The sequence below is a fragment of the Pinus tabuliformis genome, chromosome 8 (assembly GCF_031772625.1).
Source record: "Pinus tabuliformis cultivar Carrire ecotype Pingquan chromosome 8, CPIR1, whole genome shotgun sequence".
NCBI classification, from domain to species: Eukaryota; Viridiplantae; Streptophyta; class Pinopsida; order Pinales; family Pinaceae; genus Pinus; species Pinus tabuliformis.
In genome coordinates this window covers 127193633-127211626 of record NC_142294.1, presented here as the reverse complement: position 1 = coordinate 127211626, position 17994 = coordinate 127193633, and positions in this window count along the sequence as shown.

Here is a 17994-nt window from a genome sequence, read left to right as displayed (position 1 = left end):
TATGGAACATCAACAAGATACCTGCACACACAACAATCAAGTATCACGAAAAGAAATGAAGAAATACATAGGAAATAAGCCAACAATCCAACTCCCTTGATGCTAGTGATATGGTCCAGCTCCAACATGAAAATCCTTGCAACAATTCGATCATGAGATAGGCATAGGTATGGAAAACTCTTACCTCCTCCCTATCTGTGAATAAAAAAAATGTGTAAATGTCAAGAGGCGATGTTTTAGTAAGCTGGAGGTGGCTAGTTAACTTGGCCACCCTAGGCTAGTAAACTAAAAGTTCTGGTAAACACTTATGCAATGTGGAGATGTCAAATTAGCCGATTTGGGATCACAAATAGTGGGTGGTGATTATGAGAAAAGAAGAAATAATTACTCAGAGTGGGGACAATGGTCCAAAAGAGGAAACCCCATTTGACTACCAAGTCACCATAGTTCTCAAATGCTAAACCAAAAATGGAATATTATGTACTTGGGCTCGACGTCTTTTTCATAATCTCTCATTTCAAAAAACATTATGGGAGGACAAGATTGGGGTCCATCGAGGAGTTTCAAACCTTGTTTTGTAATTGCTACAAGAAGGGGCTATAGGAAGGACTGCAACTGATATAGGATGGTCGAGAGACTACTATAGGGAGGTTGAGAAGGTGGAGGAAAGCCACAGAGGTTTGAATTGATCTCAGAATTACCACCTCCCTCCCATACAACTTGAAAAAAAGTAGGTGACACGATATCCTTCATCCATCCTTCATATTGCATGCAAATTTCACTTCAAATTCTACAGGCAGAGGTAGTCTAATTGTGAAATTAACTTTTCCTATAGTAGAGTAATGGGAACGTATGCAATCATCATTACCAAGGAATTTTTAACTCACTATTTCCACTAAATTGAGCACTGAAGCTATAAAAGAAGTATCTCTCCCTCACTTAATTAAGAATGTAAAGAAGAGAGGAGGGGATGATTTAATAGAAGGGATCCCTCAGCTACCAAGAGAATCCACCTACACTTTCCTATGGTAGACATTTTTAGAAGACATTAGTGGCTAGGATTCTTCAAGTTATTGAAAGCGTATGATGATGACCGTGCCTTTGAATTTTCCATGGCTATGAATTTAGAAACATAAGACAATTCCACCACTGTGGTGAGGGGGTTGTCTATCTCTCTCAGCCCTAAAATAATTAGCAGAGTAACAACCCTACCTCTAGGAATCAAGTGGATCATAGAAAATAAAGCTATCAATATCACTGCTAAAAAGAATTTCTCCACTGCCAATGAAAATCCTGTTGTGGACAAGAATGGAGTTAGGAAGGAAAGCCTACTTTATCCTTGGGACGAGGTGGCCTACCATATTCTAAAATACATATCTTATGAGGGAATAATGATTGTGGTATATGCCTAACACTTTATACTACTTCATGAACTCAGGTTCCAACTAGAATCACCTCTTTCTCAAAGAATTAGTGTGCCATACTTCCTCCTGTAGTCCATCAAGGACATGAGTCAAAAAGTGAGAGAGGGAAGAAACCAACACCTAGGCCACCATGGCATCATCAAATTGATAGTGGTGGATGGCTTGATAAATTTGAGAATCCCTATCCTTTTGTCCAAATTTATAGACAGGGATAAAGAAACCTTCATTGGGACATAGACCCTCAAACCGGTGAGACCCAAACCTCTAGTGATGGGCGAAGAGAGGGAAAAACAAAGGAAGAAGAAGAAGGGTAAACAACAAAAGAGGAAGAAGTAGCAGGGTTAGAGGAAAAGGAAAGAGGAACATAAGTAGAAAGTACAGTAGAAGAAGTAGAGATGAAAACAAAGGAGGAAGAAGAACCAGAGGCAGAGATAGGAGGAGAACAAGATGTAAAATAAGAGAGGGAGAAATGGGAAAAATCAAGTCTTAAGAAGACTAATGAGCCCAAAGAAATAGAGATACCTCCAAAACAAATTTTGTGTCTAAGAACCACTAAAGAAGAGGTAGTAGCAACTTTAGCTACCTTAAGCACCCCAACCAAACCTAAAAATAAGAGACAAAGGAAACCCCCCTATATTTTAAGACCAAGAAAAGCACCAAGATCAAGCAAGTGAGGCCACAAACTCCGACAAAGGTCCCCACCATAATTGAGGAGTCCCCAAGCAAGAAAGACAAGGTAGGGCCAACTGAAGGAAAAATCGAAGAGTTCACCTCTCAAAAACCCACAATAAAGACTCCTATAGCATATGTAAGGAGGCCCACCACCATATCAACCTCCTTAAAACAACCTAAGACACCAAGCTTGTTACAGGAGGAACATAGTATGCTAGAGGAGGGACAAAGGATGCTACAAGAGGGGTAGAATGAGCTACAAGAGGGGAAAAACGTGCTGCTAGAGCGGCTGAATGTGACACAAAAGCTACAGGAGGTAGAAGCCTCCCCAAAAACATTTGATAAGGACTTCCTAGAGCTCTAGGAAACTATTCCACAACCTAACCTAAGATCCTAATAGAAATTCATTGAAGGAGGCAGAATTATTCCCTAAAGATTTGCAGTTCCACTTTTCTATGAGCTAGAAAGAGAAAGAGGAAGAACCCATAGGTGGATGAAAATTGCTAATTCTAAGAAGGTAGAGGATGTGTCCCTCATGTAAGAAAACATCCTTGAAATGAGAAAAGAATTAAGTGAGTTGAGAATGAGGGTGTCCATAATGAAGGAGCAACTATAGCAAGAAAACATGTGGTTGAGAGAGAAGTTACAGGAGAAGGAAACCCAAATTTCCACCATGGCAAGCCTCTCTATGGAGGCATTATAGTATAGATAACCATCCAATTCTTATGCACTCTTTCTCAAAGAATAGTCTATGCAATTCCAAATAAAAACCTTAGCACAACATGGATCTACACCCTTTCAGGATTATAAATAGTTCATTGAATTTTTCACCCAAGCTAGCATGGAGGAAAAAGAAAACTTGGCTGATTTTTACATACACAACCTCACTCTGAATGATATGATTTTTTTTGGATCCCAGTGCAAGATTAGGTGATACGCAGTTGATGGCCTTAGCATCCTGGATGACTCATGAGGAGGCAAGAGCTGAGAAAGTGAAGAAATTCATTGCAATGGAGGAAAATGAATCATCATATATAAAGGTAGAGCTAGTGAGCCCAATGCCTTTCATTATCTATCATAGCATCATCTCCAATGATGTTAACTTAGCAATTAAATACCTTTCCAACCAGGAACAAGCCATCTTACATTTTGAAGACACATTTAGGTTGTTGGGAATAAAAATCCTACAAGCCTGCAAGAGGAGATGGAATTCCTTACCCCACAGCCTCCGGATCAAAGAATATCACTCTCTTGAATGGCTCAGGAATGTCTTTGAGAGGACACCCTTGTACAAGAGGATCATAAATATCAAAATTTAAGTGGATAGGACTCAAGCTCAATCCACCTTTGTTGTTAGGCCTACATGAAGGAAGAAATGAAGCAGAAGAACAAAAGGAGTGGACACAAATAGAAAAGAATGTAAGTTTTTATCCCAAAGAATGCAAACCATATAAGGAACCCTGGGATCTCAGGGAGGCCAGTAGGGCCTTGAAAGAGATGCACATAGATGACTGAGTTTCTCATAGGATGAGCAACAATTTCAGTAGGGGGGTCATCATGAGGCTCATCAATAGGCACATTATAAGGGTCATGATGCCATCCTCTAGCTTTATAACTATCTCTTTCTCACATTTATTTACATTTTTTGTTATATTATGCATAGTGAGAAGGGTAAAATATGTTTTCTATGTCATGTGGTCTAGTATGGTTTAATTGTAGGAAATGGAGAATTTTTTAGATGATTTCTATGCAGGGGATCGGAGTAGACAGAAGGGAGATATTCTAGGGGCTTTTCCACCTCTTTAACTCCTTTAATCAGCCTAAGATCACAACAATCCCTCTCATCAACTCGAGTTTATTGGGAGCCAAGTAAGACAACGTCATTAGCAACCAAGAAAGTGAAATTAATGAGGAACATGATCCACCATTCCCGAGTTGTGGGAGATAAATATTCCTATTATCTAGAGAGACGTTGGTAGCTACCCTCTTGTATAAATAAGCATGTAAAATAGCTTATTAGGATTCAATTTTTGTTTTCCGCTAGGTAGCTATTGAGCTCAAGTACTTGACACTGTTAGTTTTACTGTTATGTGATGTATTAAACATTGATTCAATGATAATGAGAAGCTACATATTGGTTCATCACTAATTTATTTCCAAAGGGATGAGGCTCTTGGGTTTGGGCCGAACCCCAGTGGCCTAGGAAGCTCTTGTGTATTTGTATCTCTTTTCAGTTCATAGTTCTTATTAGTTTCTTACATTTCATTAGAGAATAATCCATCAAAAATCTGTGATTACAACCTCTACCTCATCTCTCTCATGGGAGCATGAATAGAATGATTTACAACAATAATCCAAAAAATATTATGTTTGTGATTTATTTGAAGAAGATTGATATTGATTATATTTTTTCCACACGCTTGTTGTATATTATGAGTTGATTTATTGATTGAATCAAGGTTTTGGCATACATTAGATAACATTTAAATTCAACTCATATTTTCCACAATTAGTTGTTTCATTTTGTCAATGATAAATGTGTATATGCATGTGATGTTTACATGACTATTTGGATCGAAAGGAAAGGGTACTTTGACCACCTCCATCTTGGAATTTCTCACCTTATTTTATGAATCCCAAATTATGTCCTTTATGTTCACGAGATCATTTTCCTAGACCACCGTGAGCATCTCTCCTAGTAAAAAAGAAACCTTCAAAAGGATATGATCTTGGCTAGGGGCTTTGGCCACCCTTCATTCATTTACCCCAACCTACATCCACCTTTTTATACCCTGAACCCATCACTTCCACCTTCTAAACCTTCTCGACAACCTTCCTATAGCATTACAGGCCTTCTTGTAGCAATACAGGGCACCTGTAGCAACATCCTGTAGCACACCTGTAACAGTCCATTTCTTCACCAGTTTTGACCTTTGTTGCAATTCGAACTTAGTTCAGAAGGATTTTGACCCCAAGATATGACTCCATGATCAAGGGTAGTGCCTATGCCACTCTAAACCCTTCTTTTCCTTCATGGCGAAATAAAATAGCATTAGTTCCCTTATCACAGATTTGGCATAAATATAACATTGATTGATATGCAAGTGTGAGCTAGATAGATGATACATAGAATCTTGAGTTATGAGTTGGTAGGTTAGATTCTTTTCTGCAAGTAGATTTGATACCTAGATGGTTGATTGTAAGATAATGTAGTTTCCTTTCTACAAATAGTGTAGCTCTTGTCTTTTCATGAATTGATTCAATAACATTTGCAAGTTGAAGTTAATAGCATTTCCCTTTTCATAGTTAGAGGTAGCTTCTAAATTTCACATTCATTATCTAGTTTTCATTCTAATTCAGTCGAAGGAATGATCTTGGGGAAATATTGATAAAGTTTCCTAGCTAAGGGTAGCATGAGTGGAACCCCATCTATTGTGCTTATATCACAATCACCTCGAAATTTGTATGAACCTCGGCTTGATAAATAGAGTTGAGAAGCCCTTGGGAGTTTCAGTACTCTTGGTGCAATACCAGGGCTCACCAGTTATTATTAGTGTAGCCCCTATTGTTATTACTGTTCCCATGTATCGCCCATGTTGTTATTGTTCTTCATTGTAGAAGCCCACTATTGTTATTGTTGTGCCCTTAAATTATTATTTTTAAGTAGGCTTTGATTATATTGTGACCCCTTAGACTCCTATATACACCAAGGAGGTTGTATCATTTGTTTTATCCAATAAATGTTCATTTATGTAATGTAAAGGAGGTTTCCGACTCAAAGAGGTTATCTTTTAAGTCATTGTTCTATCTTTTCTTCAATTTTGTGAGTTGGTTGCATAAAATTTGGTATTAGAACTTTGGATTCTAGTGTTTCACTTCTTCAAATAGGTCATCATGGAATTTTCACTATACATTTTTTATACAAGGATTTAGAATTTTAAATTTCAACCACAAGGAGATGAAATATTGGTGAAATTCATGTACAAATTTTAGATTTTGTATAAAGATGTAAAGTCTCTGCAAGTTGTGGTCGTAGAGCAGGTAGTTACTTAAAGAATCATCAAGGGTTTTACCCTTCTTTATGTAAGTTGAGTCGGCTTTTTGAGGATCTATCCATGGTTTGCAAACCATGGGATTGTATAAATAGGTGTGTCCTACGATGTCGAAGGCAAGTAACGAAGTAATGAAGTTTGTCTATTGGAGAAGTCTAGAGAATTAGTGTAGAAGAGTAGGAAGAAAGGCTCTGTAGATGTGGGCACAAAGGCCTAGAGTAGATTCCGCAGCTGAGTGCATGGACCCCTACAGTTGAGTGCGTAGGGAAGTGTTGAGTTTGTAAGCTGAAAAAAATATTAATAAAGAATATCGTTGCAGAAATACCTATGTTTATCTATTTAATTTTGTTTTATATGAATGCACTTTATGTTGTGACGGGTTTATGAAATAATGATGTATTGATGCATGACTTTACATGATTTATATAGTTATATGAATGCAATTATTGTTAACTATTTACACGAAGATTATCTTGTTGCATGTTAAAGTTATCGAACACTTAGGATGATCTGTGTAATTGTTGGGTTAAGAGTAATCTTTGATGTGCATAAGTAGCAGATTAGTCTGTTCAATGTCTACGAAAGACAGTCATAGAACTTTACAAAGGTTTAGAGGCTGATCAAAGGGAGTTATATCAATAAACCATAAAGGCTTATTGATATGCATGAAGGTAGATTCAGGGCATAAAATGACATCACGCTGATCTCTTGGTGCGAAAACTTGGTTCCAACATCCCCTTATACTGCTTCAGGTGAGACTTTAGTGACCACTCCATGGATTGATGTCGAAACAGCCAATAGTGTAGGGATTTGTTTGGTGAAACTAACTCTAAACCTAGGTTAGAACCCACTAAGCCAACAAATGGTTCCATTGTTGGGACTAGGATCTACATAAAGAGATGCATGATGTTGCATCACTAGAATCCGATAAAGAAAGAAGTTGAGAAGTGGTTGGATAGAAAGATCCACGAATTTGAAGTGCAAGATAAAAGAAATCCATGGCTGAAAAACGAACAGTGGTTGGGTAGGTATCTATACATAGAAATACATGAAATTTTCTTCTGCACCTTCCCAATTGAGTTGTACAAGTGGATTGCTAAATTTGTAGATGACCAAGGAAGGTGGAGGCTTGATGGTCTAATAGTGTGGACCCCGGAGCTAGTGCGAATGTTGGAAGCTTCTGAAGATAAGATCATGTGCGGTGTCGATAATTGGCTTCATCAAGTCATAAGAGGATTTGTGATAGAATTTGCAGTCGATACCTCAATCAACTATAGTGAAGCAGAGCGACGGTTTTTCAAAGGACTGCGAGGGAAGTATTTGAAATCTTTGAATACTTGTATTAAAATTCTCTTGTGTGAAAAGTGGGTTATGCCACTTTCTTTGTGTTTGGATCTATTCAAAGTGGACAAATCTTTAGAAATTAGGAAAGAGAGGGTCCTGAATATACTCCATTGATAGAGCCTCCTTTGAGTGATGAAGAGGGAGCAGTACAATGAAGCATTGTACGGTTGATAAAGAAAGGCTTTCGGTGAATATCTCATCTCGCCACACCACCTCCAGCTTCACCTCCACAACATACACCTTCACCCACACCACCTCCACCTCCGCCACCATTCAATATGTTGAATACCATGAAGTTTCCTATTTCTAGGGGCTGGGGAAGTGAGGACCTCGAACAATTTTGGTTTGTTGCGAAGGGTATATGGATGGCACAAAATATTACATATGATCATATAAAGAAGGTTTAGTTGGTTACTAGTCTACAAGATTGTGCGTTGGCATGGTACATTAAGCACTGCACCGATATCCATTGGCATTGTGAATGGACACTCATACTGCTTTGAATAAGGAATTTGGTAGGCCCAAGTTTGAATTGAAATTAGTTGTTGGATTCAAGGAAATCATGATGAGGCTTGGAAAAACACCTTGGGAGTTGGATCAGAGACTAAAGTGCTAAATCCACGAAGCTAACATGAATCTCATGGATAGTCAGTGCCATGAATGGTTTGTAGCTTCGCTCCTGCCCACCTAAGGGTTGCTTTATCCCATCAAAAGATAGGGACTCAGGCGAAAGCACTAGAGATCTCGATGAGATTACATGAGACACCTATACAAGATGCTACTCTGGTAGTTCACGAGATCCATGCGGACTTGCGGAACCTCTGCTTGGAGTTGTAAAGCTTGAAGAAGGAAAATTTCGCTCGGTTAGAGGTGCACAAAGAAGTTTGGTGCCTAAAATGTAAATGTCAGGCGCATGGTAAATATCACTGCCCTTTGTGAATTATATTACAGGGGGAGGGCCAATGCCCCTAAGACAAGAGGCTATCGCAGGACCAAGCGCATGGCTCACCCTTCGTTGTGCTATCTGTCAGGTAGCTGGAAAACATGTAACAGGCAATTGTCATTTTCTAAGGAAATTTGTACAAATGCCACAACAATTATTCTACATTTTCTGTAAATCGGTGGGCCACAATTAGCATAACTACAATAGCTATGAATTGATGATGGAAAAAATGCCCGAGTATCAAATGGAAATAGAAACTAAACCTCCAAGGTGTTGGAAGAGCGCATGGAGGATATTAGGGCCACGGATGAGGCCGAGGAGGAGGAGGACGTGGTAGAGATTGAGGAAAAGTTATTTTCTACAATTGTGGAGTGCTAGGACACTACGCGCAGGAATGTACGAGCCAAACTTGCCCATCATGCTGGTACTGCACTCAGTTTGACCACGTGATAGAAGAATGCCCTATAATGATAGTTAAGATGTAGGAGAAGAAGGCACAGCCTCAACAGCCTACCTGGAACCTACAGATGATGAGGGAAAAGCCCCACGAAGAGGATCCCAATGTGAATATTGTGCTATGAAGTGGGATGATGACTGGTGATGATAAAGGAAAGAAACCTAAAAAAAGTGAGTCGATTCGCAAGGCTCAAAAGAAGGAGGTTGGATTTGATCTAGAGTGCAGGAAGGAAACGTTCATGGAATCAAAGAAAATCTTCACTGAGGCATTTACCTCAAGAAGTCAGGACAATCTATCTGAAGAAGTTGACCCCTTCATGCTTACCACTTTCTTGGAGACTTGTATGAAGTCGTTGTGTAACAACAAGGTGGTGAAATGGATACAAGAACTGATAAATAAGTGTGTTGGTTAGGAAGGTGCTCCTGAAGGACACTGTGCAGTCAGAAAGATAGGCAAACACAAGACAAGAATAGGGCATGAGATGAGGCTTACCGCACAAATAGGAGAGTATGAGATGGATCAAGTTATTTTGGATCTGGGGTCAGATGCGAATGTTTTTCCTAAATAGACGTGGGAAAGAATGGGGAGACCTGCACTATAATGGTCTCTGATTCAATTGAGAATGGAAATCAACAAAAGATTATCCCTATGCAGAGATTGCATGGAGTGACTATAGATATACAAGGTGCGAGCGCGTTGGCTAATTTTGAATGATTTCGTTTGAAAGGAAATCGCTTCGCATAGTAGTACCATTAGACCCTGTAGAAGGACTGCGATATATTGAATCAGTCTGCGACTATGAAGAAAGTGATGATCACCTGGACTAGATCTATAAAATCATAGCGCGAGACCAAGATTGGGTTAATCCGACAGTAGATGGATGTATTGCATGGGGTCGTGAAAGTTCCTGTATGTCAGATTTTGATGAGGAATTAGAACACTAGAAGAATAGGTTGCATGAAGTATCTATGTTGCGCTGTAATATGATGACTAAATTGCTACACTGTGTATCATCTGAGGTAAATTTTTTTCCATACTATGATGGTTTGACTGATGTGGATAAATTTTTGGATGCATTTTAAAGGGAAATACATGAGAAGCATTGCTTTCAAGTGCTGGATTTGGTGCTATGCGCTATGCCTACACGGTGGTGGGGTACGCATAAAGACAATTTTGATGAATGGTGCGAGTCCAGAAGAATGATGAGATTGTGGTTTGGTCACCCAAAAGTTTGGCTAACTGAAAAATATGATGCAAGAAATAATCTACATGATAATTTAGCAAAATGGACCAAGGTTTATGGAACAGAACTGCAGCAAGAGTGGGTGCATATGTTCTGTCACACTTTGGATGTCATTCCTATGAATTGGTACCTGGAAACAGAGCTCCACCATGGTACCGCTGAGTGGGACATCTTGAGAGAAATATTTTTGATGACCTTCAGCTTTGAGGATGGGTTCGAAAGGATCGATGAAGCACTGCAGGAGGTTAACACAATAATCTTCAAAATACCACAGGATCCTTTAGAATTGATTCAACTAGATTGGAGCACCCAGTTGCGCCATGCATTGGAGTGCTATAATGTGACTGCTGAAGAAGATCATGAGGATCCAAGGAATATTAAAATCCCAAAGGCCAAAGGCCACCTCAAAGTTGAGGGACCATAGATAGAAAATCTAGACATCACTGCACCATTGAAGACTAGACAAGTGAACATTGGCATAGAGGTGGAGCCAAAGTTTGTGTCAGGCGGAAAGAGTCGATAGTGCGGACACAACCAACCTCCCTAGGAGCCTAAGACTCTCTAGTGACAAACAAGACAAATGAGAGCAATCCTTCTCTAAACATGCATTTACTATATAAGAAATCAAGTGTTTAGATCCTACCTGTAGTCCAACGCTGTTGTAGCAGTCCAGCCTCGCTGATCCGGATGAGCTCCTCCTTCACTTCGAAACCTGCATTTACTAACAATCAAACGATTAAATAGCACTTGATAATCTCATAAAATAAAACATATTTAACACATAGACCAAGGAGTACATGAAACAACTCATAAATAACAATTTATTGAGAAGAATGGACTCATTTGCATTAATAGGAAACAAAAGGAACAATTACAACCTGAGCCTTGGTGTTGTGCAAGTTCCTCCCAGGGTCCATCAAGATTTCTCCTTTACTTTGACAAAGCTCACCCACTTCCAAATAGAACAAGCAAAGATGGTAATCTCTCCTCACAAGCTTCTAAATGGGAGTCCTAATTCCAGCAGCATCTACCCTTAGAAATGTTTAGCTTCCAACCTCTCCTCCTTCTGGCCCAATGCCTGTATTTATAGTGGTCTAGAGGAAGTTATTCAGGTCCACCATCAATGGGATAATCCCCTCTTTGGATGGGATAGCTCCCTCATTGATGGGATAAGTTCCTCTTTGGTAGGGGTACATGAACCATCTGGAGGCGCTCAATACACGTCGAACAACCTTCTAGAATGCTCTAGAAATGACCACAAGTAACTTTTTAAAGATGAAACTTGCGCATTTTGACCTTTACAGGGGGACGCACCTGCCCCTTTACATACAGAGCGTACAAGTACGCAGCTTTTGTGAACATTGGGTGCGTACCCGCAGGTAAGGTTGAGAGAACCTGCGTACCCAGAGATAAATACATTTATAAAGACTTTCTCTCTTTTTGGAGTTTGACATGGAGAGCAGAGGCATAAGACTTGCCTAAGAGGATAGCATGACTGTTGATAGAGCCATACTAACTGTAAATAGCCATGGTGACATTTTTTAGTGTAACAGATTGCCCCCTAAAGTGCGAAGCCTGTAATAGATTAGGGTTTTGTATTATCTAGGAAGGGTGAAGCACTTTATCATTTCAAGGATTATCTCGTGGAGAGCCTGGTTAGAACCTGCAATTTTCAACACAAAATACATGTATAAGATTATATCATCACTGAGGTAGGCATTCCCATACTCAGATCAAAACTTTTAACTAACAGACTAACTACTCTGATACAGGAATGATCTTGCAGTACATCATAATCATAGACTTTTGTAGACACAGTATGGACGCAGCCATCTGTTTATGATTAGTCTACTTAGATAATGAATACAAAACTCCTCGCAGCCTGGATGGTGGAAACTAGATCCAGGGTCTTCATTTCTGCTTCCCGAATTGGTACGATTCTAGCCATGCGAATAAATGAGTTGATGTCGAACATGGTAGAAACCACTTGATTACCAGTCGATGATGTAAACTGTTAACAAGTGTGAGAGAGACCACCAGTAATGTCAATGGTTCTCAAAGTACCCAGTACAATCCATGAGATGTGAATGAATGAGTTGATGTCGAACATTTCACGGAATCCTTCGATCGAAAGTTAATGATGTAAACTGACGTCAAAGGCGAGAAACCTGCCATTGATGCATGCAGACTTCAAGGTACTGACGATTTCTAAGTCATCTCTCTAGATAATGTGTTGATGTTGATAGAAAGCGACCCGTTGCAGGCAAGCCCACAACACGAAATCATTTGTTCAAGTTGAAGAAAATGTTGCTGTAAGGACTGACTCAGGGATGGTCAAAATGGATGACAAGGTATTTTGCAGATGAAAGTTTTGTTTGCAGACCTCTTGAACACATAACGACACAACAGATGGCTTGGTGATAAACGACTCAAAGTTAATCCCTGGAACCCGGCTGAAGTCTTTCAAAGTGGTTTGATCAACTGTGAGGTAAAGGATTTCCCAACCCAGGTGAATGAATAGTGTCGTGTCCAAGAGTGGTAATAAAGTTTCTTCTGAGGCAAAAAGATAACAAATAGGCTCATTCTTCTCTCTTTTCCCCCACCATTTCTGGCAAGTACCTCTTTATTTTTAACAAGCTTGAGGAGGATAACATATGCTTGATTATAAGCTCATCCTTCGGATGAGTCCAACCTAGTTTTGATTCGAACCCTAGGAAGGAGTGGTTCGTTCCTGTTTGTAATTGAACAGGTCCTTTACTGTGAAATTTTAACGAGCCCAGTATAGGAGAAACTCGGCGTTTTTCAATTTTAGAGAGTCTGAAAAACTTAAGAAGACTCCAGGTTGAACTTTTTCGTAAATTTGTGTCCCTCAAGCCCGAAAAAGTATAAAATAATACCTGGGGGAACCGCTTGATCTTGCGACCAAGGAGTACTTTCATGATTAGTGTCTCTGACCTGAAAAGTAAAAAGCGATCAAGGACACGTCGTTTTATTTCCATATCGAGTTTGAAATGACAAAAACCCGGCAATCTTTTCTTGTTTTTACAGTCAGAAAAGGGCTATAAGGGGACCGTTTTTTAATTCCGTTTTAACGAGTGTAAAAGAAACGCTCGGCAATCTTTTCATGTTTTAAGAGTCTGAAAAGGGCTTAAAAGAGAACTCCAAGGTTTCACTTTTTCGTAAGTTTTAACGAGTTCGAAAAAATGTTAAAAATGTACTCATATGGCCGACTTTCAATTTAATTTACGAGTAGGAAAAGACGGAAAGAACTCGGCATTTTCATTTGTTTTACGAGAATGAAAGATAGCAAAATAATCTCGGTATTTTCATGAGTTTAACGAGTCTTGAAAATAACTGAAATTGACTCGAGATAGGTTTCATTTTTACAAAAGCTTGAAACAGATAAAAACTATGCTTCAAAGTAGTTTCATTTTAACACAAGCTTGAAACAGAGATAAAACTGTGCTTGATGCCCCCTAAGCATAACTGCTAGAGTGCATGCCCCCTAGCTTCATTTCATTCAACCAGTTGGATGAAATGAAGGTTTGAGTTACGAGATCATTTGAAAGACTTGACCTAAACTGTAAGAAAATTATGCAAAAAACTGAAATAACTAACCTAAATATACAACTTAACATTTACGAGATCTAGTCAATCTCTCGACTCAAGTAGAGGAGGATTTGTTTCATTTTTTAACGAGCTTGACACAGGAAAAGAACTATGCTCGGATTCGGTTTCATGTTTACGCAAGCTTGAAACGAAAAACTATGCTTGTTATAAGTTCACATGCCCCCAGCATAATGACGCAAAACGAGGTACATGCCCCCCAAGCTTCATTGCATTCAATGAGGTGGATGGAATGAAGCTTTACTTTCAAGATCTTGGAAAGACTTGTGGGAGATGTTTCATTTTTTAGTGAGGTTGACACAGGAAAAGAACTATCCTCAAAACCCTTGTTTCATTTTTTAAACGAGCTTGACACAAGATAAGGAACTATGCTCATAACTACGCTCTACAATCTACCTAACAAAAACTTTACTCTAAAAACCTTGATTCATTTTTTAACGAGCTTGACACAAGACAAGGAACTATGCTCTAAAATCCTTGATTCATTTTTTAATGAGCTTGACACAAGACAAGGAACTATGCTCATGACTACTCTCTACAATCTACCTACTTAACCCTTGTTTCATTTTTTAACGAGCTTGACACAAGACAAGGAACTATGCTCAAAAATTTCGCATGCCCCCAGTATAATGATGCAAAGCGAGGTACATGCCCCCCAGGCTTCATTGCATTCAACCGGCTGGATGAAATGAAGGTTTACTTTCAATATTTAACTTGAAAAGGGAGTTGTTTCATTTTTAAGGAGGTTGACACAAGAAAAGAACTATCCTCATACCTGATTCATTTTTTAACGAGGTTGACTCAGTAACAGGAACTATCCTCAAAATCCTACTTTCTACAATCTACTTACATATCCTAAAACCTACCTGATTCATTTTTTTAATGAGGTTGACTCAGTAAAAGAACTATCCTCATGCTAGCCTGTTTCATTTTTTAACGAGGTTGATACAGGAAAAAACTATCCTCGTCCCTGATTCATTTTTTAATGAGGTTGACTCAGTAAAAAGAACTATCCTCTGACCAACTGATTCATTTTTTAACGAGGTTGACACAGTAAAAGGAACTTTCCTCGTACACACTGATTCATTTTTTAACGAGGTTGACTCAGTAAAAGGAACTTTCCTCACACACACTGATTCATTTTTTAATGAGGTTGACACAGTAAAAGGAACTTTCCTCACAACTCCTTGTTTCATTTTTTAATGAGCTTGACACAAGACAAGGAACTATGCTCATGACTTCCAGTTTCATTTTTTAACGAGGTTGAGACTAGAAGAAACTATCCTCACTGATTCATTTTTTAACGAGGTTGACACAGTAAAAGGAACTTTCCTCACACTAGCCTGTTTCATTTTTTAACGAGGTTGATACAGGGAAAAACTATCCTCGTACACACTGATTCATTTTTTAACGAGGTTGACACAGTAAAAGGAACTTTCCTCACACACACTGATTCATTTTTTAACGAGGTTGACACAGTAAAAGGAACTTTCCTCACAACTCCTTGTTTCATTTTTTAATGAGCTTGACACAAGAGAAGGAACTATGCTCATACAGACTGATTTATTTTTTAACGAGGTTGACACAGTAAAAGGAACTATCCTCATGCTAGCCTATTTCATTTTTTAACGAGGTTGATACAGGAAAAAACTATCCTCGCAACATCCAATTTCATTTTTTAACGAGGTTGAGACAGGAACAAACTATCCTCGCCTTCCACTGATCATGGCTTCCAACTGGAAGAAAGACATGTCAATGGACACACCTTGATCATGGCTTCCAAGAGGTCTTCATCAGAAGGAAGAATAGTTCTCTGGAAGGAACACAGGTCAGGGGACTCAAAAGGGATAAGAACATCGTGTTCAAGTAATCCCATAGAATTTTCCATGTCAATTACCGGATCTAAATCAAAAGAAGATGAGCAAACAGTGAGAGGCTCACTTACATCGGTAACTGAAAACATGGGGTCAGTTGCCACATAATGAACCCGTGGCAGGGTAGATACCACTTTAGAATCAGGAACATTTAGGGGTGTCATATTATTGGTAGTTGAGACAAGACTAGGGAACGAAAGCTGGTCTACAGTCACAATACTGCCATTGTGAGGGAAAGACATCACGCGAAAGAGTGTCGATACGACAGCTTTCATTGCATAAACATAGTCTCGCCCAAGGAGTAAATTGAAATCCAAGGGACCTCGAACTACCATAAGATCAATACAGACAGTTTTACCTTCCAAGGTAATAGAAAACTTAGGAAGGATCCCTAAAGGTTCACTAATGGTTCTGTTAAAAGCTTTCAGATTCTGCGTAATAGGCGCAAGCTGAGGGGAACCCAAAGCTTTCCAAACAGTTGAGGATAAAATACTAACAGAAGCACCTTCATCTACCTGTGTACGATGTATGTCCCTACCACCAGCCTTGACAATGATTTGGAAAGGGATGGAGGAAGGAAGACGAGGTTCTGTTAGTCTATTCCAATCAAAGGAAAAGACCTCAGTGCTTGGAGGGGGTTCTGTAGAAACAGGTGAAATGCCCCCCGGCATAGAAGAATCTGATGTAACAAGAAGAACCTGAGCGGTATGAAATTCACTCTCTAAAGGGAAAGTGGGATCGACCGAATGTGAAATTGAATCGACCACTTGATCAACTAATTGATCATCAACCTGAGTGACATGAGTTTCACTCTCCAATGGGAGAGTGTGATCGACTGTACTTGAATTTAGATCAATCACTCCGTCAGTTGACGGTAGGTTGGGAGAAAGTTTACGGTAACCAGTTGGAAATTCTTGCTGTGGAACAGTAAGGTTTTCCAACAATGTTGAGGCTTCATCCATGTGAGGGCAAATGTGAGTTTGATGACTCCCTTTGCATAACTTACAAGGAAACCTAACTTTACCCTTGTTCCCAGGAACCTGACTATCACTGGTTGATGGATCAATGGAAAGTTGATGAGATTTTTCTGACCATACTTCCAAGACCTTTGGTATACCAGGACAATTGACAAGGAAGTGGTCACCCTTACAAAGCCTGCAAGGGTATTTGGGTTTACGATGCATGTCGGAGTTTTCCTCAACACAACTAACACTTACAGCCATGGTTGGTTGGTTGACTTCTTTTTTATCTTGCTTCTTCTTCTTCTTCTTCTTCTTCCCTTTCTTCTTCTTCTTAGCCTCCTGGTTACTAGCATCAAGGCTTTTACCAGGCGAAGAGGAAGAAATGGAGGAAGAAAAATTAGGCGAAGAAGGTAAAGGGTCAACAGAAGGTTGGTGATGTTGAGATGGTGAACTCTGTTAAGGTGAAGCATCCGGTTGAGATGGAACAATTGGAGTATTTTGGGCCAACGAAGTTGAAAATAACCATATCGGTAAACCTATTGTAAATCCAGGTAATGACAAAGTAGCCATATAAGGAGGACCAACATTTCCAAAGTAAGGAAAAGTACTAGGATTCTCGTTAGGAGGGGTTCCTAGGTTGGTAAATTCCGGAACATTTGCCATTATATTCAACTTCAGTGAATTTTATTAACAATTTAAAACTAAAATTAACAATTCACAATTCACACCTATGGTCTCTAAAAGTAAAAACAAACAAATTAACACGCGCTATCAAATCTAGGAGTCAAACCATACACAAACAGTAACCTTCCAGACCGAAAACACTAGTTGGGGATGAAATCCAACATCGTAGAATTCAGTACAGAAGTGGCGGGTGGAACAGTTACCCCGACAACCTGCTTAATGAATAGACTGGACCAAGTTCCTCCACTTTAACCGTCTCGAGTGAAGTGAACCCCCCAGAAAATCCAAGTGAGTCTAGCCGACGTCTGCTCCAGGTACAGTGGGATCTTCCCTCCACCGTCACCTTGGGTAGAACCCTAAAGATAATGGTCACTAAGGTCACCAACAGCAACAAATACACCTGGGGGAACAGTCTACGACTCGATAGCACGCAAGGGCAGAGTAACAAGCTCAATCCCCTTGCCGGCTCCTTGACAATAATCCAAGGTTTACCGACAAGTGACCCCAGGCTCCTCGACAATAATCCGAGGTTTACCGTTTTTAGTACGTGCGTATCTGGCGTCTTTCCCAATGAAGGAGGATTGATCCCCTCACTGGTTCGGACACGGTCTCGTGCTTCTCCTTTAAGAGGAGCTTTCCCAGAGTATAAATGAAACAGTTGGATTTATCCTACCGCAAGATGAGCTACTTGTTTGGTTTTACTGTCTTGGAG